General features: G+C 48.0%; 1 protein-coding gene across 4 annotated transcripts in view; it reads right to left on the reverse strand.

Annotated features, from left to right (window-relative positions):
- The window catches only part of EHBP1 (EH domain binding protein 1), a 2118711-nt gene that overhangs the window by 527295 nt on the left and 1565767 nt on the right, over window positions 1-25649 (reverse strand). The gene's annotated exons all lie outside the window — the stretch shown is intronic.

Consider the following 25649-nt stretch of genomic DNA (forward strand, 5'->3'; position numbering starts at 1 on the left):
TGTCCCAACTGTGAGTGTCATTTAGAGTGCTTTACAGAGAAAGCGGTCCAGCAAGGCGCACCAAAATCTGATAAGAGATTAACACCACTCCCGGTCCATCAGTCGCGCAAGAGAATGGGAGGGAGCGTGACGTCAGCAGCATCTATTTATCCATGTGCACATGCACACCCTGCGACTAGCTTCACCTACAAGAGCGTGAATTCCCTTGGGAGGAGCCGGAATGCGGATACAGACATACAATATTGTGGCCACAAAAGTGTGGCTTTACATGCTGACCTGGATGCTTTTTCAACTTATCAACACTCAAAAGTGTGCACCGAAGAGTCTAGATCACAAGTGAATGTGCAACCTACTTGACAGCACATGCGTTAAGACATTTATTGATGGATAACTGATTTTACACATTACAATGTGTGAGCTGCTGTGCGTAGCAGAACAGAGGCCTGAGAACAAGCAGCAACAGTAAAGTGCTCTTATCTTTTTAGAACAGGTTATGTATCCTTACATAAATTTATTTGTGCACAATGATCAATATATCCATTAACATCAGCACAGCTTTGCCAAAGTAGCACAGTGTAGCATATGGGCTCCCACACATCACTTCTGAAGGTAGATGGTTGAACATTGTAACCACTACAGGTTTAATCCTTTTTGCGCATGCGGTATCCTTTGCTGAAGCCCATATCCTTTATTACATCCTTGTACCAGCTACCTGCTCAATATTAAATGAAACAGGAAGGAAGACTGCGATGTGTGGGTTAAACAGGGCTGCGCTGTTCACCAGATTGTGAAATCAAAACTCCGTACAACAAGTGTTGTAAAGCCAGTTTTAATGAAGTCCTGGACACGGATGCTACTGTTTCTCTGCCACACCTCCAACTGAATGTTTGAAAACCTACTCCTTCAGCTACAGTACTTGGAACCCCCACATCAGAACTACACCAGGGCACAAGTCCTAAATTAAAAAAAAGAGAGACAGAGGATGGAGCATGTGAACGGAAAACACGAGCACTGTATGAAGTGCTCCAAGACAAAGAAAAAAAAAGTTATTAGTATGTTTGAATTTTTTGAAAATGCTCCAATCTGCCCACTGTAATGTGTGTTTTAAAGGTGATCACGAAACGGAATTGCAACTTTAATTAAGAAGGATGTCTGGTATGGCTTGTTATCTCCTGGCGCCTGTGGTTTGTGTACTTGTAACACTTGCAAATGCCGCCATTAATCAAGCCGGATGGCTCTGTCTGGCTTCGAGCCCAGTGGCGCCTGTTGTCTGACGAAACTCTTCCGTGCAGTAAGGGAGGGGGAGGAGCGGGTGAGAGAGGGGGAGGAAAGCCGGCCATGCGAGGGATGCTAGAAACCAGGATGTAATTGTAATTTGATACTTGTATAGCGCACTACTCACCCGCAAGGGTCTCAAGGCGCTTGTACGAATACCGCTGTGGAACCCATCCTGGCTTTCCCTGTGAGGCGTCCACTCCTGGGCACCCCCAAGGTGGAGGCCAGGCATCCTTAGCGTTGTGGGGGCCGTTGTGGAGATTAAGCAAGCTATTGCCCAGAGTTGCAGAGTGGGACTCCATGATTGGAATGGCACCGAGGCGAGAATTATCAGGTCCGTGGAATTTTTTGAGCCCAAGACCCGCCGAGGCGGGGAATTGAACCCTGGTCCCGGGCTAGACCTCTGCATCAGGGTCTGCCGCTCTAATCATTGAGCCACACTTCTCCACAGGATAGCAGCTGTGCGCGTGCACGACATTGTGAACGCAAGCTGGAGGCCTGAAAAGCCACTAGGTTAGCACTTCCAAAACCCGCTTACTAAAACTCTCGCCAGAGCAGCGCTATAAGTGCTGGCTCAGGTGAGACCTAAAAAGGGGACCAGAATGGGTATTTGCACCGTCATAATATCACAAACAAAAGAATGCAGTCACTTGATGGGACTATATATGTATATAAATACATATATATATGCGTGTGTGTATATATATACACACACACACACACACACACACACATATTATATATATATATATATATATATACATATATAGATGTAAAAAGTAAACCATACATGCAAAAAGACAGTTTTGCACTTGGGCAGTGAACAATGGAGGCAGTGCTAAAATGCTTAGTGTAGGCAGACACAAATTGAGAGAGGAAGAGTCTTACATCTGAAGACTACTGGTTATTGAAAAAGTTGATTTTCTAGACTTCCAGTCAAGTGGCACATAACCAACATGCCGGACAACCTTCTCATAAAACCCAAATCATCAGCACCCTCATCCTCAAAAAACTACTAGATGGCCAGTTCAGAATGCAGAGGAAAGAGAAAAAAAGGGTGGGATCACTGGTAGATCTTGAGGTATAACATGAAGGTTAATCACTGAAGCAAAGGTAATCAACTACACCAACACCATTAAATATGCCACCAACTGAGCCAAAGCTCTCATCAAGACCATCATGTACAGTCTCAACCCCTCGCTCGAACCCCCATGAAACACTACACAAACAAATTCAAAGCGATCAGTGGTTTCTTGAAGGAGAAAACTGACAAAATCAGGAAACACAATGACACCAAAACCTCAGCTGTGATCCCACCGATACTACCCAACAACCTACCAAAGTGTATGCACCCACATTACAGTAAATCTCTCAAGATTCCTTGATCATATGTAGATAACATAAATCTGTCCTCAATACTGAAGACTATCCCTAAGGATTAACTCCTAGTGGAATGGGCTCTTAATCCCTAAGGCGGCTGCTTCTTTGCCAGGGCATAGCAGATCTTAATGCAGAGAATGACTCGGAGAGAGATGGTCCTTTTCTGCACTGCCCTTCCCTTCTTAGCTCCCACGTACCCCACAAAAAGTTGGCTGTCCACCCGGAACTCTTTAGTGCGGTCAAGGTAGAACGACAACGCTCATTTTGGGTTCAGTAGATGGAGACGCTTGTCTTCCTTCGAGGGATGTGGGGGAGCAAAGAAGGTGGGCAATGTGATGTACTGAACCAGATGGAATGGGACACAACTTTTTGCAAAAAGGAAGCCTGGCTGCGAAGCACCACTTTATCTGGAAAAGACATCATATAGGGAGGCAAGCAAGATAATGCCTGAAACTCACTCACTCTCCGGGCAGATGCAATCGCCACTAAGAAGGCTGTTTTGATGGTCAACAGCCAGAGTGGATAATTGTGTAAAGGCTCAAAGGGAGCACACATCAGGTAGGTGAGGACCAAATTAAGGTCCCTCTGTGGCATAACAAAGGACATGTTTGGAAACAAGTGAGCCAGCCCTTATAGAAATCGATGTACAATAGGAGACTTAAAGAGAGTAGGCTGGGCTGGCAGCCGCAAAAAAGCAGACAGAGCAGAAAGGTAACTTGTGAGAGTTCCCAAAGCAGAGTCCTGCTGGGTAAGGGTCAGAATGAACACAAGAACAGTAGAAAGAGAAGGAGAAAGAGGGTCAATAGACCTTTCTGTACAATATAATACAAATTTCTGCCAACGGCAGGCACATACCGTCTTAGTGGAGGGCCACCTGGCTGCCAAAATAACGTTGCATACTTCGGGAGGGTGGTTAAAAGCCACCAACTGCCGCCGCTGAATCTCTACACATGGAGGCCCAGAGTTGAGAGGTTCGGGTGGAGAACCCTCCCCTGCTTCTGCGACAGAAGATCTTCCCAAAGGGGCAGCCTGATCGGATGATCAATGCTTATTTTCAGAAGCTCTGGATACCAGATTCCCCTGCCTGTCTGAAGTCACAAGAATGACTTGGGCCCGGTCGCTCCTGATCTTCTTCAGAACCCTGGGCAGGAGTGGTATGGGCAGTGAGGCGTACAGCAGGTCTGAGCTCCACTTGCAATGAAAAGCGTTGCCGAGCGATAGCCGCCTTGGAAACTCCAGCAGTACTGCTGGCATTGCACGTTCACTTCCCAGACGAAACATTTAACTAAGGTTCTCCCCACTGCTGAAAGAGACCTTGTGCCACCTCCGACTGGAGACACCATTCGTGATCCGCTAGGCATCGACGGCTGAGTTCGTCCGCCCTGGCATTCATAGATCCTGCCAGGTGTTGAACCACCAGGGTTATGCCCTGCTATTCCAGCCACGTCCAGAGATGCTGGACCTCTTGACAAAGAGTCCCGACCCCACCCCGCCCTGCTTGTTGCAGTACCACGTGGCAGTGGTGTTGTCCGTGAACACCTGCACTAACTTCCCCTTGACAGAGGGAAGAAATGCCTTCAATGCCAACCAAATTGCTCGGAGCGCCAACAAATTTATGTGGAACCCTTACTTCGCCGGAGACCAGTGTCCCCTGATCGCCACCTCTCCCAGATGGGTGCCCCATCCCAAAAGTTCGTCAACCACCACTGTAGATCTATTGCAGTCGCTTCTGAGATCTGAACCACATCAGCGAGATTTCCCTGATGCTGTGCCCACTGGAACTTTAAGTCCCACTGCAGAACCCACATACACCACCTGGTAAGCTTTACCAACAGGATGCAGGAGGTCATGACGCCCAACAGCCTCAGAGTCAGTCTCACTGAAATCCAGAATATTGGTATCATAGCCTGAATATCCTGGACTCGCTGCTCTGGAGGATAGACTGGAAACTGCACTGCGTCCTGAACTGCTCCAATGAAAGGGAGCTTCTGAGAAGGAGTCAGATGTGACTTCAGCACGTTTCTAGAGAACCCCAGTGAATGCAGGTGGTTCACCATAGTCTAGAAGGTGGGAGACGACTGCCTGGGGCGAGGACGCATTTAACAGCCAGTCGTCGAGGTAGGAGAAGACTGACACAGCTAGCCTGCGCAGATGAGCTGCAACCATCGTCATCACCTTGGTGAACACTCGAGAGGCGCTGGTTAGGCCGTAGGGGAGCACGGTAAACTGAAAGTGCTCGTGGCCTACCTGAAACCACAGGTACTGTGGCCCTGCATAATGGTGATGTAAAAATACGCATTCCTGCAGGTCCAATGCTACCATCCAGTCTCCTTCATCTAGGGCAGACAAGACTTGAGCCAGAGCGAGCATCTTGAATTTTTCCTTCTTGAGGAAGAGATTGACAATCTGAAGATCTAAAATGGGCCATAGCCCCTTGTCCTTCTTCGGGATCAGAAAGTAGCGGGAATAGCAACCACTGCCTACTTCTAAAACCGGGACCCTTTCTATAGCTCCCTTGGATCAAGAGAACTGCAACTTCCTCCTGGAGCAATTTTAAATGATCCTCCGTCAACTGTTCCTGATTTGGCAGAATGGGAGGAATAAAGGAAAGGAAGGGAAGGGAATAGCCCTCCTGAATGATCTCCAAGACCCACTTGTCCTATGGTATAGACCTCCAGTGGGGGAGATGATGATGAATTCCCCCGCCAACTGGAGTGGTATGGTCTTGCAGAGTCAGACTAGGAGTGCTTGGAGGCTGCGGCTGCAGAGGGCAGGGAGGCTGACAACTTCTGGCTTCCATTCATAGGCCTGAATGAACTGCATCCAAGTCCCTGCACAGCTTGGGAAGCCTGCGCAGCACGATGGCTAGGATAGGGCTGACGCAGTAGGAAACCCCTTCCGTTGCTAAAAAAGGAGTGAAAGGTAGACTGGCCTAAAGGAGTAGTAAAGAGGCACAAGGATCTGGCCATAGCTCGAGAGCCCTTGATTGTGATTTTATATAGCGCTGAATCACCCCAAGGGGTATCTCTGCGCTTGCAACAACAGATTATCTTGACACTAGAAAAGATACGTTTTCATCAGCTTTCTGAATCGAAGAAGGGGCATTTCCGTTCGAAGGTATTGGGGAAGACTGTTCCAAAACATAAGAGCCAGATACGAAAAGGCCCTGCCACAAGCACGGGCTTTATTTATTCTAGGAACAGAAAGAAGTTTTTTAGATCCTGATCTAAGTGAGGATAAAGGGTTATACGCTTTCAGTTTTCTAGCAAGATAACGAGGGCTAAGCTCGTTTAGAGCCTTAAAAATCATGCAGCCTGTTTTGAATTGCACTCTTTTTCTGATTGGCAACCAGTGCAATTCCTGCAGTAAAGGCAGAGAGGGGGTCCTGGCAGGTGAATCAGTTACCAGACGAGCAGCCGTATTTTGAATAACCTGCAATTTATTCAATGAAACAGCATGAGCAGAAAGAAGAAGCGCATTACAATAATCAATCTTGCTCATGAGCAGCGCCTGAATTAAAGTCTTCCTGGTGGAAAGTGGGAGCATCGGAAAAAAATTTCTAAGTAAACTTAAGGTGTGATAGCAAGACCCAGCAATTGTATTAACATGGGTCTGAAGGGTAAGTTTCTTATCAAGCTTAATGCCCAGATTTTTAACTACCTCTTTAGAGGCAGGGGCTTTACCAATCAATCAATCAATCAAAGACATTTATAGAGCGCGCTACTCACCCGTAGGGTCTCAAGGCGCTGGGGGGAGGGGGTGCCGCTACTGCTCGAACAGCCAGGTCTTCAGCTTCTTCCTGAAGGAGAGGTGGTCTTGGGTCAGGCGTAGGTCGGTCGGGAGGGAGTTCCAGGTCTTGGCGGCCAGGTAGGAGAAGGACCTTCCTCCTGTAGTCGCTCTTCGGATGCGGGGGACGGCGGCGAGGGCGTGGTTGGCTGATCGGAGGTGGCGTTTGGGAGCGTAGAAGTTGATTCGGTTGTTGAGGTAGCTCGGGCCTTGGTCGTGTAGGGCTTTGTGTGCGTGGGTGAGGAGGCGGAAGGTGATTCTTTTGTTGACGGGGAGCCAGTGTAGGTCTCTTAGATGTCCGGAGATGTGGCTGGTTCGTGGGATGTCGAGGATGAGTCTTGCTGAGGCGTTCTGGATCCGCTGGAGTCTCTTCTGGAGCTTGGCGGTGGTACCGGCGTAGAGGGCGTTGCCGTAGTCCAGTCGGCTAGTGACGAGGGCCTGGGTGACGGTCTTCCTGGTCTCGGTGGGGATCCACCAGAAGATCTTCCGTAGCATGCGTAGGATGTTGAAGCATGCCGAGGAGACGTTGTTGACTTGCCTGGTCATGGAGAGGGAGGAGTCCAGGATGAAGCCCAGGTTGCGTACGTGGTCTGTCGGTTTGGGTGCGGTGCCCAGGGCGGGGGGCCACCAGGAGTCGTCCCAGGCGGAGGGCGAGGGGCCCAGGATGAGGACCTCCGTCTTGTCTGAGTTCAGTTTCAGGCGGCTGGTCGTCATCCACTCGGCTACCTCTTTCATCCCTTCGTGCAGGTTGGCTCTGGCGGCGGCGGGGTCGTCGGTCAGGGAAAGGATCAGCTGGGTGTCGTCGGCATAGGAGATTATGCTGAGGTTGTGTTGGCGTGCGATGGCCGCGAGGGGGCTCATGTAGACGTTGAAGAGGGTGGGGCTCAGCGAGGATCCTTGAGGGACGCCGCAGATGACTTCGGTGGCCTCTGACTTGTACGGTGGTAGGCGGACTCTCTGTGTTCTTCCGTCGAGGAAGGAGATGATCCCTTCCAGAGCCTTCTCCTGGATTCCGACGTTGCTGAGGCGCTGCACTAGGGTGCGGTGGCAGACAGTGTCGAATGCCGCGGAGAGGTCTAGGAGGATGAGGGCCGCTGTTTCTCCCTTGTCCAGCAGGGCTCGGATGTCATCGGTGGCGGCGATGAGGGCGGTCTCGGTGCTGTGGTTGGCTCGGAAGCCAGACTGTGAGGGGTCGAGGGATCCGTTCGTCTCAAGGAAGGCGGCCAGCTGCTTGTTGACGGTCTTCTCGATGACTTTGGCTGGAAACGGGAGGAGCGAGATGGGGCGGTAATTCTTGAGTTCGGTGGGGTCCGCTGTGGGTTTCTTGAGTAGAGCGCTGAGTTCGGCGTGCTTCCAGCTCTCAGGGAAGGTGGCGGTGTCGAAGGATGTGTTGATGATGTCTCGCAGGTGGGGTGCGATGACAGCGTCGGCCTTGTTGAAGACGTGGTGGGGGCAGGGGTCGGTCGGCGATCCGGAGTGGATGGAGTTCATCGTGCGGATGGTGTCTTCGGTGCTGATCGGAGTCCAGGCGTGGAGGGTGGTGGTGGGGGGTGGTTGTTCGGTCGTGGTGTGCGTTGGTTGGTTGTTGAAGCTGTTGTGTATGTCCGCGATCTTGTTGTGGAAGTATGAGGCGAGGGAGTTGCAGAGGTCTTGCGATGGGGTGATGTCGTTGTGTCCTGCGCTGGGGTTGGATAGCTCTTTCACGATGTTGAAGAGTTCCTTGCAGTTGTGTGCGTTGTTGTCCAGCCGGTCCTTGAATGCAGTTTTCTTGGCGGCGCGGATCAGCTGGTGGTGCTTCCGGGTGGCAAGCTTGAAGGTGGTCCTGTTGTCCGGTGTTGGTTCCCTTCTCCAGACTTTCTCGAGGGCTCGGCAGTTCTTCTTGGAGCTCTTGAGTTCGTCGGTGAACCATGGGGCTTTCTTGCTGCCGGGTCTGCTGGGCGGGGTCCTCAGTGGGGCGAGCTCGTCCGCGCAGTTGCTGATCCACTTCGTGAGGTTGTCGGCGGCCTGGCTGGGGTTCGCTGAGCTGGCAGGAGGGTGCTGGCTCAGGGAGGTGGCGAGCTGGTCGGCTGTGATCTTGTTCCAGCTTCTGCGGGCAGCCTGTTGCTGGTGGTGGTGGGTCGTCGTTCTTTTGAAGGTGAAGTGGACGCAGCTGTGGTCCGTCCATTGAAGCTCTGTGGCGTGGCTGAAGTCGATGTCTGTGCTGGATGAGAAGATTGTGTCGAGTGTGTGTCCGGCGAGGTGGGTGGGGGTGGACACCAGCTGCTTGAGTCCAAGATTGGCGAGGTTGTCGAGCAGGGTGCTGGTGTTGCGGTCTTTGTTGTTCTCCAGGTGGAAGTTGAGGTCTCCCAGGAGGATGTAGTCAGCGGAGGGGAGGGCATGCCGGCTGACGAAGTCGGCGATGTCCTCGCTGAATTGGGTGCGTGGTCCCGGAGGTCGGTAGATCAGGGTGCCTCTGAGGGTGGTCTTCGGGTCGGTGTGGATCTGGAAATGCAGGTGTTCGGCGGTGGTCAGGGTGTTGTCGGTGCTGGTCGTGAGACGGATGGTGTTCCTGTGGATGATGGCGATGCCTCCTCCCATCTGGTTGGCGGTGCGATCCCTCCGGGTGATCTTGTAGCCCTCTGGGATGGCGATGGCGATGTCGGGAGCTGAAGAGGCGTTCATCCAGGTCTCCGTGAGGAAGGCAACGTCTGGAGCTGTGGTGTCGAGGAGGTTCCAGAGTTCGATCGAGGAGGTTCCAGAGTTACCCAACTCCTCAGGCCACCAACTAGGCGACCAACAGATGTCAGCACCTCCAAACAGCAGAATCTCAGATTTCTCAGAGTTTAACTGGAGGTAGTTGGTTTTCATCCAGGAGGCAATAGCCATCATGCCCTGAGAAAAGATGGTTTGTATGTCTGGTCTCGTTTTGTCGAAGGTGAGGAGGAGTTGGGTATCGTCTGCGTAAGAGATGGGGTTGAACCACAGATCCCTCATCAGTTTAGCCAGGGGCGTCACATAGATGTTAAACAAAGTAGGGCTCAAACATGAGCCCTGCGGGACGCCTCTGGTAACCTGTGAGGGAGCAGAAGAGAAAGAACCCATTGACACTGCCTGCGTACGGTTGGACAAGAAGTCTGACAACCAGCTCAATGCAGATCCGTTAATACCAAGCTCTTGTAATCTATATAGGAGAACTTGGTGGGAGATGGTATTGAATGCTGCTGAAAGGTCAAGCAGCACCAAAAGTGCTGCTTGACCTTGATCCAGAGCCATTCTAATATTGTCCATAACCTCCACCAAGGCAGTCTCAGTGCTGTGTTTAGCATGAAAGCCTGACTGAGAAACATCCAGAGCACTAGAGGATTCAAGAAAAGCAGATAAGTGCTTATTGATATGTTTCTCCATGATCTTACTCTGTAGAGGGAGCAACGAAATTGGGCGATAGTTTGACAATTCCTCAGGGGAGATGTTAGAGTTTTTACGGATGGGGATGATTTGGGCATGTTTCCACCTTTGCGGAAGACTAGCAGATTTTAAAGAAGTATTAATTATAGAACAAAGTGGGGGCGCCAGCTGAGCCGCAAATCTAGAAGAGATTTTTGCAGGAATAATGTCCAGGGGGGATCCAGATCTGGTGCATTCCAGAAGTGTTTGCACTTCAGTGATGGTAATGGCAGGAAATGTAGTCAGATAAGGTCCTTCACTAATGGGATGTAATGTGGTCTCCATAGGGATAGGAACAAAAGTATTAGAAAGGGTGATATTTTGATAAATCTTCTCAACTTTTTGTACAAAAAAGGAGGAGATATTATCGCATAATGACTGGGAAAAAGTATCCCTAGTCTGGCAAGATTTGGGGTTCGTGAACTCGTGTACAATTTGAAAGAGCATTCTGGAGTTGTTGCCTGCCTGCTCCAAAGCCACTGCAATGTGTGTTTTACGGGCCTGTTTAACATTTTTATGATAAGTTACCATAGCTACTTTATAAGTAATTTTGGCTTGCTCATTATGTGAGCGTCGCCAAACCCGCTCCAGTTTTTTACAGGCACTTTTCTCCTCTCGTAAGGCAGACGTATACCAGCCAGTGGCTGACCTTTTGGGTAGATATCTGAGAGGCTTGAGAGGGACTATTTTGTCAAGTAGATTACTAACTCTCGAGTCAAAGAAATCGAGTTGCAAATTTACATCCCCTTGCATATTATTCCAATCCCACCCAGCGAACAGCGGAGAGAGGTGGTTGGAGGTTAACTTGTGCCAGGGTCTGTACTGACGGGTAGCAGAGTTATTATTTATCACCGGAAGATGGTCGATAGGGCCCAACAATTGAAAGTTTATCATGTAATGGTCAGACCATGTAAGCGGGTGAGTTTCACCACATTTAATATCCAAAGAATTAGCAAAGATGAGATCCAGAGTATGACCAGCAATATGGGTGGGAGCGGTGTTAATGATATCTAAACCTCCAGCAGCTAGATCTTGCAAACATACTCTAGCATCTTGATTAGAAGCATCGTCACTGTGAATATTAAAGTCCCCAAGCAGGAGAAATTTACGTGTAACAATTAAATAGGGGTAAATAAATTCAAGCAGTTGACTAGTAAAATGTAATGTTGACCCAGGCGGTCTATAAACTAAAGCGCCTTTCCAGTTACAGCGTGCAGAGAGGTCCAATCTAAAAACAATACATTCAAATGCTTCAGTCCCCATCTGATCAAGAATGGTAACAGTCAGTTCCTCTTTGTAGATTAAGGCTATACCCCCACCCATTTTATCTGTTCTATCCCGCCTGAGAATCCGATAGCACTCGGGTATCGCTAAAGAAATAGCCGGGGTGGAGGTAGGTTTGAGCCAGGTCTCAGTAATGAAACCTATATCCGGCTTCTGATCGGTTAAGACATCCCATATATCCGCGGAATGCCTAACCAGAGATCTAACATTAGGTAGGATACAGTTCCATACTTGATGCTGCATAACGGGAGACGAATAACTAAGAGGCTCCAACCGGAGAGAGTCAGGTAAACAAGTACAATCCGATGATGATGTAGTAAGTAGAGTGGGACAATAGCAGTGCATGCTTTGAAACTTGCAAGTCAGACATGAGAAAGAAACCTCGAGAAATCTATTGAAGTGGCGCATAGCTTTACAACACACCATATTTAAAGACAACAAATGCTCACGTGAATATGTCCACCCTGGGTTATACACAGATCTTAACGGTGACTGCAAACTATCAGGGAGTCTGGCGGTGTCCTGGCGCGGACGGGCACAGACGGGCTTGCCTCTGGCACGCCCGCTGCGCGCCATCGGCACGCCCGCTGCGCGCTAGCATGGGTCTGCTCTTAAAGCCCCCACGATCTAAACGCTAGAGCGCTAACCAAAATGGCGCCCTATAATGTCCCAGTCCCTCAAATAGCCCCGAGAAACTCGCAAAGTTGCGAGAAATGAATCCAATTTTAACGTGCGGGTAAGAGAGAGTAAACCGGAGGATCAAATTTTTAAAAGCGAAAAGTGAACTCCACATAAAATATTCCAACGCAAACAAAATGCACCGGCAAGCACCTTCCCACGTATTAGGAGAGGGGAGGGAGCCAGAGAATTGTTAAAACATCTACGAGCAGCTACAGCGTTCAACCTGTAAACACAATTCCTACGAGGAATCAGCTGTTGCGCTGCGCGCTAGCATGGGTCTGCTCTTAAAGCCCCCACGATCTAAACGCTAGAGCGCTAACCAAAATGGCGCCCTATAATGTCCCAGTCCCTCAAATAGCCCCGAGAAACTCGCAAAGTTGCGAGAAATGAATCCAATTTTAATGTGCGGGTAAGAGAGAGTAAACAGGAGGATCAAATACAATTTTTAAAAGCGATAAGTGAACTCCACATAAAATATTCCATTGAACCTCACTAGGGCAGAATCTGCCTTCTCCCCAAAAAGGCGGGTCCCATCAAAGGGCATGTCCATCAGATATGCCTGGAAATCCCTGAGAAGCCAGTTGTGCTAATCCAGGCGTGGTGCCTCAAGGTCACGGTCGTGGAAATCGATCTGCCCAGCGAAGCAGTCGTATCAAGGCCATACCTGATGGTGACTTTTGCTGCATCTCTCCCGCTCTTAACAGCTTGAGAGAGCACAGCCTGGGCCTCCTCCAGAACTTGTGGCAGCACTTGTGCAACGGTCTCCCGAAGGGAGTGGAAGAAACCGCCCAATAAGCACAAGATATTCACCAACCGCAATGCCAGGCTGGAAGAAGAATTTTTCTTTTCCTAAATGAGTCCAGCCTCTTGAATTCCCTATCCTGAGGGTTGCAGAAGGGAACGCGCCCTGGGACGTAGAGGCCTGCACCATCAAACTTTCTGGGGTGGGGTGTTGGCTGACTAACTTTGGGTCGCCCAGAGCTGTGCGATGGTGGCGGGCGGTTGTCATATTCACAGGAACTCCTAGGCTTGGACCACGTGCCTAGAAGGACATCAGTAAGTGCTTCATTAAAGGGCAAAAGGGGTTCTGAGGTGGAAGTCCCAGCCTGAAGCACTTAAGTCAGGAGATTAGTCCTGACCTCCACTGACGGCAGCTCCAGTCCAAGGACCTCAGCTGCCCTCTTAACCACCATGGCATAAGATGCCCCTCCTCCATAGCCACAGTAGGCGGAGAGAGCATGCCAGTATTTGGAGAAGTGTCCAGTCCACTGGCCTCCCCAAGTTTCGCATACTAGTCCAACTGCTCTGCAGATTCATCCTGGTGATCTAGAGAGTCCATAGACCCCCCCCCCCTATTCATCTCCCAAGCCTAAAACTTCCACAAACTGCTTGGGCGACAACATCACCTCTGGGTTCAAGTGACATAGGAATCGGCGTTGATCGACGTCATTCCGGCTGCGTGTTTTATGGGAAGAAGATGGGGCAGGCACCCCTGATGGGCACCGGCAGGCACAGACTTCGGTTCCAACGCCAGAGGAGGTCACGGTGGCATAACCGGCGTCGACCTGGATCCGTTCCCTGAGGCCCCACCGGCGCTGTGGCTGGAGCCAACGGCGTCAAATCTGAAGGGCCCCTCCCGACCCTGCGGGGCTCGAAGGTTGCCCTGAGGGGTTGGCCCACTCAAATACGCGGCGCATTGCCTTGTAAAACTCAGTAATCTGAGCGGGAGTCACTCTGGCTCCCAGAAGAGGGGGGAGGCGCGAAGTCAACCATGGCTTAAACTGCATAAAACCACCTGTAGAGCGGCAGTGCTCCCTACCTCCTTTGTCGGCGGACAACATTCTAGGTGAAGAGGAAGTCCACTTGGACTTCTTATTCCTCTTGTGCCTCTTCCCCGAGTGTCCCGATGACCTTGAGTAGGATGAAGAGGACTTTGGGCTTTGGGAACGGTCCTGTGACCTCCTCTTCCACGATCGGGACCTCCGCGGAGTCTCACTTGATGGTGTCGGCTGTCAGGCCATAAAGAGCTTCAAAGCCCACTCCGTTAAGGTCTTAGGAGCCATGGTCTGACAGTCCGAGCACGACTTTGGATCATGGTTACACTCGAGACACCACAGGCATAGGAGGTGGGAATTGGTGACCAACATCGTGCGATGACAGGCCTGCATGGCTTAAACCATGTCTTCCTCGAAGACATCCTCTCACACGCTGAAAAAAATACAGAAGTCAACAAAACGTCGAGAAAAAAACTGTCAAAAAGTGACAGAGGCATAGCTCTTCCCGGATTGGTGCTTAACTGGTGCACAAAGAAAAGAACTGATGTCACTGTGCCTGGGTGGTGCCTATATAGGTACAGCAATGTCATAACCGACGCTAACGATGCCGACGACGTCACACGGAGCCGAATGGAGCCACCTGACCGCGTGCAAGGGGTATTGCTCAGTGAAAGTTTCCGGATCCAGCCTGACGGCTGGGAAATTCAAAGGTAAGGAATCTGCAGCTTGAAGTCTCTATCAGATATAGGCTTTTAAATAGCTAATCAGGTAACAGGTTTATGACAAACTGACTCCTTTCAAAACTGACTGTTTTCTATTTTTATTTCAACTTTGCAAAGCTGCCTCATCTATCCACCAACATTTGCTCAGAAAAAGTGTCAACATCTGGGGAGAAATTAAGGTTTACAAACTGTCTAAGCTATACTGTAAGAATGTACATAACAGACTAGCAAATGTTTACATTATTAAGAACACTTTAATTAAAAAATGTGGCCAGCTAACTGAATGAATCTTTCCCCACTTGACCAATCCACGCCCAGTGGCCTCCCAGAAGTGCAACTGAAGCATCTAACAAAGGAAACGCTTGAAAAATAATGGAACAAATGTCTTGGTCAAGCACAGAGCGCAAACTTCAGGAGTACCATCAGTGGATGTAGTGGAATTGAAAAAGTGAAGATTGGTGAGAATTCCCTAAGTGAAGCCCCCACCTGGAGCTCCAGATTAAATTGCCTCTCTTTTGGAGAGAAACAACAAAAAACCCAGGCTTTATTCATCAGGTGTATAATGAAGATTGAGGAAAGTTGGCCTGTTTAGAAAATGGAGGCAGATGCTTCTACTATTGCAAGTGTCCTGGAAAAATACAACTCCTCTACTAGAGTGAGGGAGAAAAAGCTAGCAGGAATTGAAGTAGCTTTTATGTTTTGAAGAGGAGCAACAGGCACAATTCCAAAAACCCTACAGTTTGAGTAAGGGGTTCCTGAAACACTGGGTCAAATGTACGACAATTTTTTGCAGTCTCAAACGGGAGATCGGCACGCTTGCGACTGCAAAAAAGGGTCCTGGCATGTACAAATGCTATTTTGTGAGTCACTGACTCGTAAAATAGCGTTTGTGACTTTCGCTATTAGGAAGGAACAGCGAGTCTCAATGCAATGTACTATTGTTTTGCGACCGCAAAACGCTCGCAGTTTACCTCCTACTTCAAGTAGGTGGTAAACCACTTGCAAATTGGAAGGGGTCCTTAGGGGCCCCCTTCCCCTTTGTGACTGTTTGCGAAAATATTTTTTACGTCCCAGGGAACACTGCCTGCCCTGAAACTGAAAAGTTTCATTTTTCTTTTTTAAATGCAGCCTGTTTTCCTTTAAGGAAAACGGGCTGCATCTAAAAAAAAAAAAAAAAAATCACTGTTATTTAAAAAGCAGTCACAGACATGGTGTTCTGCTGACCCCAGCAGGCCACCATCCCGGGGACTGCTAGCCATTCCCAATGGGGTCGCAAATTGCGCTTGCCTCATGAATACTAATGAGGCATGCAATTTGCGACCCCATTGGGAATCGCAAACAGTCTATACTGATATCGTTTTTTATGACATTCATCACTACAGTGGTCTCTGGCCAAAGTCACAAAGATTGGTGTAACTTAAGAGATATGCCACCTGTCTCAACCTGTAAGATCTCTGTAACCTGAGCTATAGCTCTTCTGCCTGAGCCAGTAGCACCAGTTTAACCTGAGAGACAGTTCTGTTGCCTTGAGCCTGAGATGCTAAAATCTAAGTAACTTTTTCAGTTGCTCACGCACCCTCCAAATAAATTCTTAGTCATAATATATGAAAATGGTGTTACATTCTTCTCTGTTCAAACTCTCAAACTATGAAATTCACAGATAAAAAGACACAGACTACCGTAAAATGCCTTGACTTTAGATGGATACTGTAAACATGGCTATTCTCCACATGAACCTTGGAGTATAAAACAAAATAAGTGTTGAATAATCAACAGGAAGTGGGGACGTAAAAGTAAAACCGAAACATTAGAAGGGTCACATACTCCTAATCATGACCTGAAAGTTGCAGTGTCTCAGAACAACATATCTAGCAGAATATAAACAAAGATGGAATGCAGAGTTACATCTAGAAACAAGGATGAAGTACTTTTTCTACCCGAAAACCCTAATGATATTCCGTCAACATTCTGTACTCCCATAATTTGATGGATACAACTCTGTGAGGTAGATTCAAATAAAAATGTTTCTTGTACGTGTACTCTTTAGCATAAAACTTCATGTGAGCCATCACCAAGATGCACATGACTTGTCTACCAGGCTTAATGCTTACCCTTACTACCTGAATTCATGTCAGTCCATGTCTTCTTCTGTCATATACTACTTGACATTCCAAAATATACCTTATTGAGCATTCCCCACCAGACCCATTGGCCGAGCCAATATGAGCATAACTCAGAATATGTATAACTGTATTCTCAAACAACACTATTATCACTCAACAAATCAGTGAAATAGAACAACCAAACAATAGATCAATACACATTATGCACTGAATGCTCTCCATTCCAATTAATTTCAGAGACACAATAAAGAATGAAAATCGATACAGAACTAAATCATTTGCACCACTAACAACAATTAACAATCAACTTGCCTCTAGACTAGAAAATTCCTGCAAATAATTGTTATTCTAACATTAATAATGCTGCATAATATATGACTAACAACTGCAACTAGCACTACAAACTATTTCTGCACTTCGCGGAGTACTGTGATACCTGTCCATTAGGAGCTTTCACGTCTCATCAGGGTTAGCAAGTACATACATCTACAATACAATAAAAAGAAGCTGGGAGTGAAGAAAGTTGCTACATACACTTTGGAAAGTATTGGAGGCCAAATAAAAAGCAAATTTTGTAAATCTAATTCCCATTCTTGACATTGGGAGCTGATTCTGCTTAAAGAATCTGCCCACTCTTTGTCCACGCCTGGAACATGCTCTATTTGCAACGCTAGCTTGTGCTCTATAAGCCATTTCCAGATTTCCTACCTTGATCTGATAGCGTGCAAGACCTGGTGCCCCCTTGTTTGGCCAGGTAGAACATCGCTGTGCTGTTGTCTGTTCTCACCAGAACACAAGTGCCTTGAATCCTTGGAAGGAACGCCTGCAGACTCAGAAAAACTGCCCTCAATTCCAAGAGACTGATGCGCATTTGCGCCTCTTGAACAGACCATCTTCCATGGATTTGCAAGTCTTGGAGATGCGCTCCCCAACCATCCATCGAAGCATCTGTAGTCATAACGTAACTGGGCTGTGTTGCCTGAAATAGAGGCCCAGAAAGATATTGCGCTCTTTCTCCCACCATGACAGGGCCTGTTTCGTTGCCCGAGAGATGAGAATGATGCCTTCGAAAGAGCCCCAGAGCTGAATCCACTTGCTCCTGGAGAGGTCTCATGTGCAAACGACAATTTGGTTTCAACAGGATGCATGATGACAGCATTCCCAGCATAGACTTGTACACTCTTACTGAAGTGGACTCTTTTGTGCCCAGTAGGGGTGCCAAATGCATTATCTTGTTCTTTCGTTCAGGAGTGGGAAAAGCCTTCATTATTCTGGTGTCCAATACCGCGCCGAGAAATATACGTTTCTGGCTTGAAATTAGACATGACTTCTCTACATTGAGGAGCAAGCCTAGAGACTTAAACAGCTGTCGACAGGTCAATGTAGATCTTCTTGAAGAGTGGAACGTGGGCCGTTTTACCAGCTTATCGTACAGGTAGGGAAAAACCTGGTGGCCCTGCCTTCTCAGGAAAGCTGCTACCGGAGCCATGCACTTCCTGAAACCTCTGTGAGCTGAGCAAAGGCCGAAAGGTAGAACTTTGAACTGATAGTGGAACCCTGCCACCTCGAACCTCAGGAACTGACAGTGTTTTGAAAGAATGGGAATGTGGAAGTATGCGTCCAAAAGATCGAGGGACACTGAAAAATACCCTTTGTGCACCAATAAAAGAATCTCAGAGACATCATTCTGAATGGTTGTTTCTTGATGTATTTGTTCAGCTGTCTGAGATCTATGACCTGTCTCCATTTACCGCATTTCTTTCTTATAAGGAAGAAGTTGGAATAGAAGCATTCCCCTCGTTGACTGGAAGGAACTCTTTCTATTGCCCCCTTCAACAGCAAGGTTGAGATCTCTTGCTTCAACAAAGGAAGATGTTGATGTGTTGTCTTTGAAGGTGGATGTCGTGGAGGCTTTTGAACAAATTCCAGGATGTGGCCCAGATAGATGATATCCAACACTCATTTGTCCTTCGCGATGGCTTCCCATTGGTGCAGAAAAGTAGAAAGATGATGAATCTCCTGAGATTGGAGATGAGAAAAGGTGGCTGGTGGATGTAAAATGTCACCGTTGTCTAGAGGTATCTTGGGATTTACCTCGTGCCGAAGGTTTGCGTCTGGCCGACTGCTGATTGTACGACACGCTGGAAGAGCGAAAATGTTGCTGCTGCTGACCACCATACTGCGAATTATAAGTCTGATGGGAATGAGGCTGAAATCTGTACGATTGATAGGACGGTCTTTGCTGAAAAGTGTCCTCGTCCTCCACAAAAGGACTGAAAATGCCTTTGCTGCAGCGTACCTAACAAAAGCGCCGTATCTGTATCTGTCTTGATGTCCTGTAATGCCTCGTCAACATGTTTATCAAACAGGTTCTCTCCATCAAAGGGCATGTCCAGGATCTTCGACTGGACCTCACCCAGCCTTGCCTATGGAGAGCAGTGGCTTCTGATCTAATCGAAGACAGATCCATAGCTGAATCAATAACTTCAGAAGATGCCCTGGCACCTTCCTGCAGGAGGTCATTCGCTTCCTTCTTTTTATCCTCGGGAAGGTGTTCAAGAAGAGGTGCAAGATCTGACCATTACTGACAGTCGTACTGCCCCAGAATAGCTAAGGCATTGGTGGCCTTGGTAGAAGTAGTCGCCATAGTAGCAAAGCGCCTGCCAATGCTGTTGAGCCGTTCTCCTTCTCTGTCATGAGCCACCGTACAAGGAGATGCCGGATTCCTGAAGCATCTCTGCACTGCTTGCATTATTACTGAATCCAGTCGAGGACGCCCAATCAAGCACGCAGGAGCAGAATCCGGGGCTTTGTATTTCTTTTCCATCCTTGTCAAAACAGCCAGACTAAGGCCGGGTTCCTCATCAGCTTCATACCTTCCTCCCAGATATAATCCACTATGGTATGAATCGTACCGATTTCCTAGCAGGATCTATAAAATCATAGAGGAATAATTCAGTCTGGACTACGGGTAAAGGTAAGTCAAATCCTTTAGAAGCTCTTTCCAATAACTCATGGAAACAATCTCCCAGAGGCAAACCCGCTGGAGAGGGGAAGGCGACGGCGAAGATGGAGCAACGTAGTCATCCCATTCTCGCCCAACCATGTTTGTATCCTGGATGAGCTCTCCCTCCTCAAGCTGATCGTCAGCCTCACTTTCAATGTAATCGTCTCTTATTGTAATGCTCCGAGGAGCTGGTCCCTCCTCTTGAGATGCAGGTGGTGGAGTAACCACTGGCGGTGGTGATGGAACCTGTATACCAGGATCCCCGGGTGTTAGCGGAACTGGGGCGTGAGAGTCCGGTAAAATGCTTGTAATAATCATGGAGCATGTGCCTAAGGTCGGTGACCAGAGAGGTAGGTACCAACATTGTATCTCTCCGTACCTCCTGCTGCTCCTCGTATGCTTTGTATGGATAATGCTCCTGAAAAGAGTCATATCGTTGTGCCTGAGGACGAGCCGTGAAGGAGTAATCTCCTTCCATGAACTCTGACGAGTCCTGTAAGTGTGCATCATCCTCATCATCCATGTCCTGGCATTTAACCCTCAGCTGTGATGGGCTGTAAGCTGGACAAAACAAGGTCTCGTCCCCTGATTCCTCCGTATACAGGTGAGCTGGAGGCATAGGTTATATTTTGGATAGGGATGTCAGGCTTGGAGATTTTTGGATTAACTGATGTAATTTAATGTCCTGTTTATGCTCCGCGATGAAGGGAGACGTCTAAAAGTAATCATCATTGATACTGGTAGCCTAGTAGGGGACTTAAACACCGTCGTCGACTGAGTGCCTGTCGACAGGGCCGCGAACGATGTTGTCAACGGTGTCGCTGTCGTCGCAGTCAAACATCGACGCAGTTGTCGTCAACAAGGTGATCGTCGTCACTGTACTCATAGACGAGGCCATCGCCACTGCCGTTGTCGACACGGTCGAAGCCACAAACGTCGACGGTGATTTGGCTGCCGTTCTCAACGACGGGTCTGTCGATGGAGCTTTTTACGTCTACGAATCCTGATTAAGAGGTGTGACAGGCAGAGAAGCAGCAGAAGAAGAGGATTTTTTCTGGTCAGCATCTCTTTGTTTCAGGGCTGCTTTTTCGGAAGTGGACGGTTTATCAGCCTTCATTTTCTTTGATTCTGTCTTTAAGGAGGTGGAGCCCTTATTTTTACGTTTCCTCTCAGCTGAGGATGGCCCAGGACTTTCCTCCACATCAGATCCAGAATCCGATCTGGACTTTTTCTTCTGGAGCCATAACAACAATCTGGCCTTTCTGTCCTTCAGAGTCTTGGCCAAACAGGTTCTGCAATATTTACAATCCTGCAGTATGCTTGGGATATAGGCAATATAGACAGTCCTTGTGGGGGTCCTCTGAGAAAAGTCTTACCTCCTCACAAGATCTGCAGGGTCTAAAAAGCCTTTTCTTAGATCCCTCTGACATCTTTGAAAGGAAAGAAGATAGAAAACCAATACCTTGATGTGAATTCAGCAGGGTCAAAAGTTCACTCACTGACAAACTGAGCAGAGCACAGGGAGACTCCCTCACACACGACATGCAGTTAGAAATCTGAGGTATGGTGGCTCTGCTGGGGAGATGAGGTCTAGGGCTCGTCTCTGATTAGTCAAAGTTTAGACCTACATAAGGATGCTTATGGATGTTAAAGATTTCCTTTTTACTTAATGGTTTCAAATGTACTTCTATAGTACTGTTTATCTAACTACCGTGAGACTCCCACCATGACGACGGGGAAGATTCTAGCATGTGAATCTAGGAAAGATTCAATACTGGAGAATCGAAGACCGCCACCTCCATGCACTGTGAGGCACAAGCGGGTGCCGGCCCAGGACGCCATTCAGACAGCTGCGCCTACCCATTCCGTGGCCCCGCGAGGACTATTGCTGTGGGGGGGAAGAGGGTCCTCTGATGCCTGGAGGTCCACCCTATTGAGCAATATTAAGAGACTAGGGCAAACAAGGAGTAGTTTGGGCAGCAGGCAATTGCCCTCAACCGTGGTGGATTGATGATTCTGGACAGTGGAGACAGGGTGCTGAACCCCCCCCCCTTTGAAGAGTTAGTCCCCTATACAAGGGACCGTTTTCTAGAGTTCCTGCCACATGGTGGGAACACGGCTGAGGGCTAAACCCTACCGCTTACTGCCTACTATGGATAACTGGTTCCCACCAAACCCATCATGGGGTAAGACAAGCAAATTGGCTCCCAACCCACTCGAGGCTGTATAGATAAGTATATGCAGCCTAAGGAAGCTTCTAGTGTGGAGCCCAGGCCGGTGATCCCACAGATGTCCACCAATTAATCAATCAATCTCCATTTTACAGGAAATTAAAGACCTACGTTCTTCCCTAGAGACAAAATAGGGGAATTGAAAATGGATACATCCTTATTGCACCAGAATTTGTTCAATACTACTGCTAAGGAAATGGAAGCCGATAGTACAGACGCCCAAAGTCGCATTTCAACAACACAGGACAAGATACATATGTTCCGAAAAACCATGCACCACCTCGAATCCCGAGTGGAAGACAGAGAAGACTCAATTTCTGACTGAATGGCTGAAAACCTGGGGGCAGAGGGAAGAACTATCTCCCTGTTTTGCAGTGGAAAGGGCCCACAGGTCACTGGCACATGGGCTGCTGCGGGAGCCCCGTCCTGCTCCATAATTGTATATATCTTCAACTTTGCAGATCAAGACTTGATCCTTGATCCTTAAGGCTTCTTGGCTACAGGAGAACTTTACATGTGAATCCACCTGCGTGATGGTCTTCCCTGACTAGACACTCAAAGTTCAGCAGGACAGGAGCAATTTCCTTTCAGTTAAACAAACTCACCCTTTAAATTCACCACAAGGTTGTACCGTACAAAGGGGGTAAGGTCTTGGAATGGATTACTTGGGTCCCGTGCCGCATGTGTAGGCAAAAAGAAACGACTGTGCACAAAAGGGAAACACAGTAATGGCGCCTGCCCCCAAGTTCATCATTCTAGACCTCATGGTGGTAGCACCATGGATGAACTCCCATGTAAAAAGACATGTAAAAAGGTAAAACATAATGTAAAAACCCGTCCTAAAAACCAGTTTGGATCCCACTCCTACATCCCCAACAGTCCATTCCACCTCTTCTAATAAAGATCAAATAGCAGCCTGCAGTAAGGTGGTTGAGTCTCAGCCTTTGAATAAATTGCCCAAAGAATCTCCTTCTGATTATGAATCCTCCATCAGGTCGCAATTAGCAAGCTCAGAACTATTGCTCGATATCACTTGTTGAGGAAAAAAAGCTAAGAAACTTCATCCCTTGAATCGCTCTAAAATTCTTCAGTTATTCCAACAAATTCCCTCCCTCTCAGGGATAACCTCCTTTGACCTAACGTCTGTTGGGTTCAAACTGGGCGCACAAGGTAGAGAAGTTTCTTGAGTTTCTTTCATTTCCCCCTGTATTGCGGACCTAGTACTTAAGGCCGAAGAAGATTTAGCAAAAGTAGGTCTACAGGCCCTGTGCCCTATACAAAAGAGCCCTCAATTATTAGCATCCCAGCTGGGCTTGTCTCTACCGGCCATTCTAAATATGCATAGGAGGTTATCTGCTACTCAATGGGAACGATCTATACCATATATCCCGCTTCTAATGACCAAAGCTACATAGCAAAGTAGCCACCCACCCACCGAAAGTGGTTATAGTAAATGACAGACCATTCTGACAGTCTAGGCAATCAGCATGGGCTCAAGGTAATAGGTTCTCCCCCTGCGGCACCTGCTCGAGGATGGTGGCTGGAATACTAGGCCCATCTTATCCTAGAACAAGGAGTCCTCTCAAAATCTGAGAATCCTAAGTTGGAATGTCCATGGGTTCGAACGTTTGAAGAACAGCGGTGAATTGGAAGAAAGTTTGAAACCCTTCCATCTGGTTTTCCTAAAGGAGTCTTGGCTAAGAGAGGACCAGTCAGTAGAAGGCTTTATGGCTTTGAATAGTAAAGGCCAGGCCGGGTGTAAGGGGAGAACATCCGCTGGTGTACTAACACTAATATCGACCAAGGTGATTAAGAGACCATTAGAGGTCATAAATGTTTCAAGTGGTCTGCAGTTTTCAGGTGTGGAAATTGGTGTGGGTAAAAACGTTCTTAGTTTCTTTTTACTCCTAAATGTCTATATCCACAAGAAGATCACCTGCAAATGAAACGCTGGTTGGGATTATTTGAATCTCCTTTACAGCATTTGGTGGCAAAATATCCGGAAGCAGTGATAATAATGGCGGGGGATATTAATGCTCGTCTCTTCCCTGTACAGCTAGACCAGCACTTGGAGGAAGCACTGGATTCTTATAATATTCCCTCCGCACTTTTCCCCCCTGGCACCATCAAAAAAGAGGCTAAAGTGCTGAGTCAAAGGCTGGCGAGCCATGGTCTGATCTATTTGAATGGACGATTCAAAAATGATTCACCAGTAGCACCTACCTTCCCGCAGGGCCAGTCTTTGGGCCCTACTGATTATATATTCACGTCCCTTTGGCATTTTGACCTTTTAAAGAGTTTTGAGGTGGCAAAATATGAGGGTAGTGACCACTGGGCAACTACAGCAGTTCTTGACCTGTGTGAGCCAGTATCCCCAGAGAGGGTCCTGCCTTTAGAGATGTCCGTAGGCTCCCAACACGCTTAGATTCCATGAATCTTCAAAAGCTAGCCTTGCTTCAGCTAGAGGAGATGATTGTTATTCACCCTACCTATGTTGATGATGTTGTGTGGTACAACAATATTGTGCAACGAGTTTTGGGCTGCATTTCAGTAAATATATGTGAAAAGGGCGTGCAGGCAAAATCCTGTCCAAAGGGCCTTACGGGCTGGTTCGACTCAGATTGCCAAAAGTTGAAACGACTGGTAAGACAGAGAGCAAAGAGTGTTAGGCGTCATAGCGTCCCCCCAGCCACCCAAGAGTTGGTTAAACTTAAACACCAATATAAATCCCTCATGCAGACGAAAAAGACAGCCTTTTACCATAGTAAGTGGGATGGGAGGGGGTATACGGCTGACCATGTGGACCCTTGGTCTTCTTAGTTTTTTTTTTTTCATTCTTGTGGGTAATTGTTAGGGGTTGGCAAGGGAATGGTACAGAGGAACAGTGTTGGAGTACGGTTGCCCGGTTGGCGACAGTTCCTAGTTTATTCCACAACAGTTACTTCAAGTTCGAGAGCTATCGGGAGGTGTTGGTTACGGTTTTGTTTTGCTATCTTTTTTATACATACACCAGGCATTGACCTTCATAGACAGGCCTGATGTCAACCCCAATCGCCCCTCCTACTCAACCTTAGACAATATCTTGACAGCCCTGATGGCGGCACAGGCTGATGCAGCAATTATACCGGTATAATTTTCCTTTTCACCTGGAATGTTAATGGGATTTTCAATACCGTAAAATGAGGTGCAATCCTGAGACAGCCTAAACATTACACAGCTGACATGCTGCTGTTGTAAGAAATCCACCTAATATGCACTTAATGCCCCTTTCTTGCCCATATGGGATATATGCAGGTGTTCCATGCAGGCTTTCTTCGGGGGTCTCGGGGACCAGCTATACTGATACATCAGTGTTGTCCTCCGATGGTGGACAAGATATAGCATGGTAACCAAGGTCGCTTTGTGGCGATATCAGGCCTTCTCCACCGGCAGAACATGACATATATGCTCCTGCTCAACTCACCAACGAGTTCATACATATTCTGGGGGCCTTAGTGACACAACTCCCAATAGGATACTGGCTGTGTAGGGGAGATTACATAGGGGTGGCTGATTGAGGATTGGACCGGACCTCCAAGATTGGGGGAGCCAAGCGGCGAATAACCCCCCCTCGCCAGACTTATCGAGGCCATGGGCCTGGTAGACATGTGGCAAATGTTACATCTTGGGGAGCTGGGTTACACTTTTTACTCTGGAGTCTTCTCCTGCCTAGATTCCTTTCTTATCCCTGCGTCACAGTCTCACAGGATGCACAACACTGTTGAGGCTTATCAGACCATGTTACCCTGGAGGTGCGGATACATATCGGCCCACAGCATCACAGCTGGGCTGGCATCTGAATGCCTGTGCCTTCAAGACGTTGGGACCAGGACTCAAATTCATTCTGCTGTTTAGAGATACCGCTCGTCACACTTTTACTCACTGACAACTGGTGGAGCTGGATTCTGTCCTGTTGCCTTGTC

This window comes from Triturus cristatus, chromosome 6 (genome assembly GCF_964204655.1).
Source record: "Triturus cristatus chromosome 6, aTriCri1.1, whole genome shotgun sequence".
NCBI lineage: Eukaryota > Metazoa > Chordata > Amphibia > Caudata > Salamandridae > Triturus > Triturus cristatus.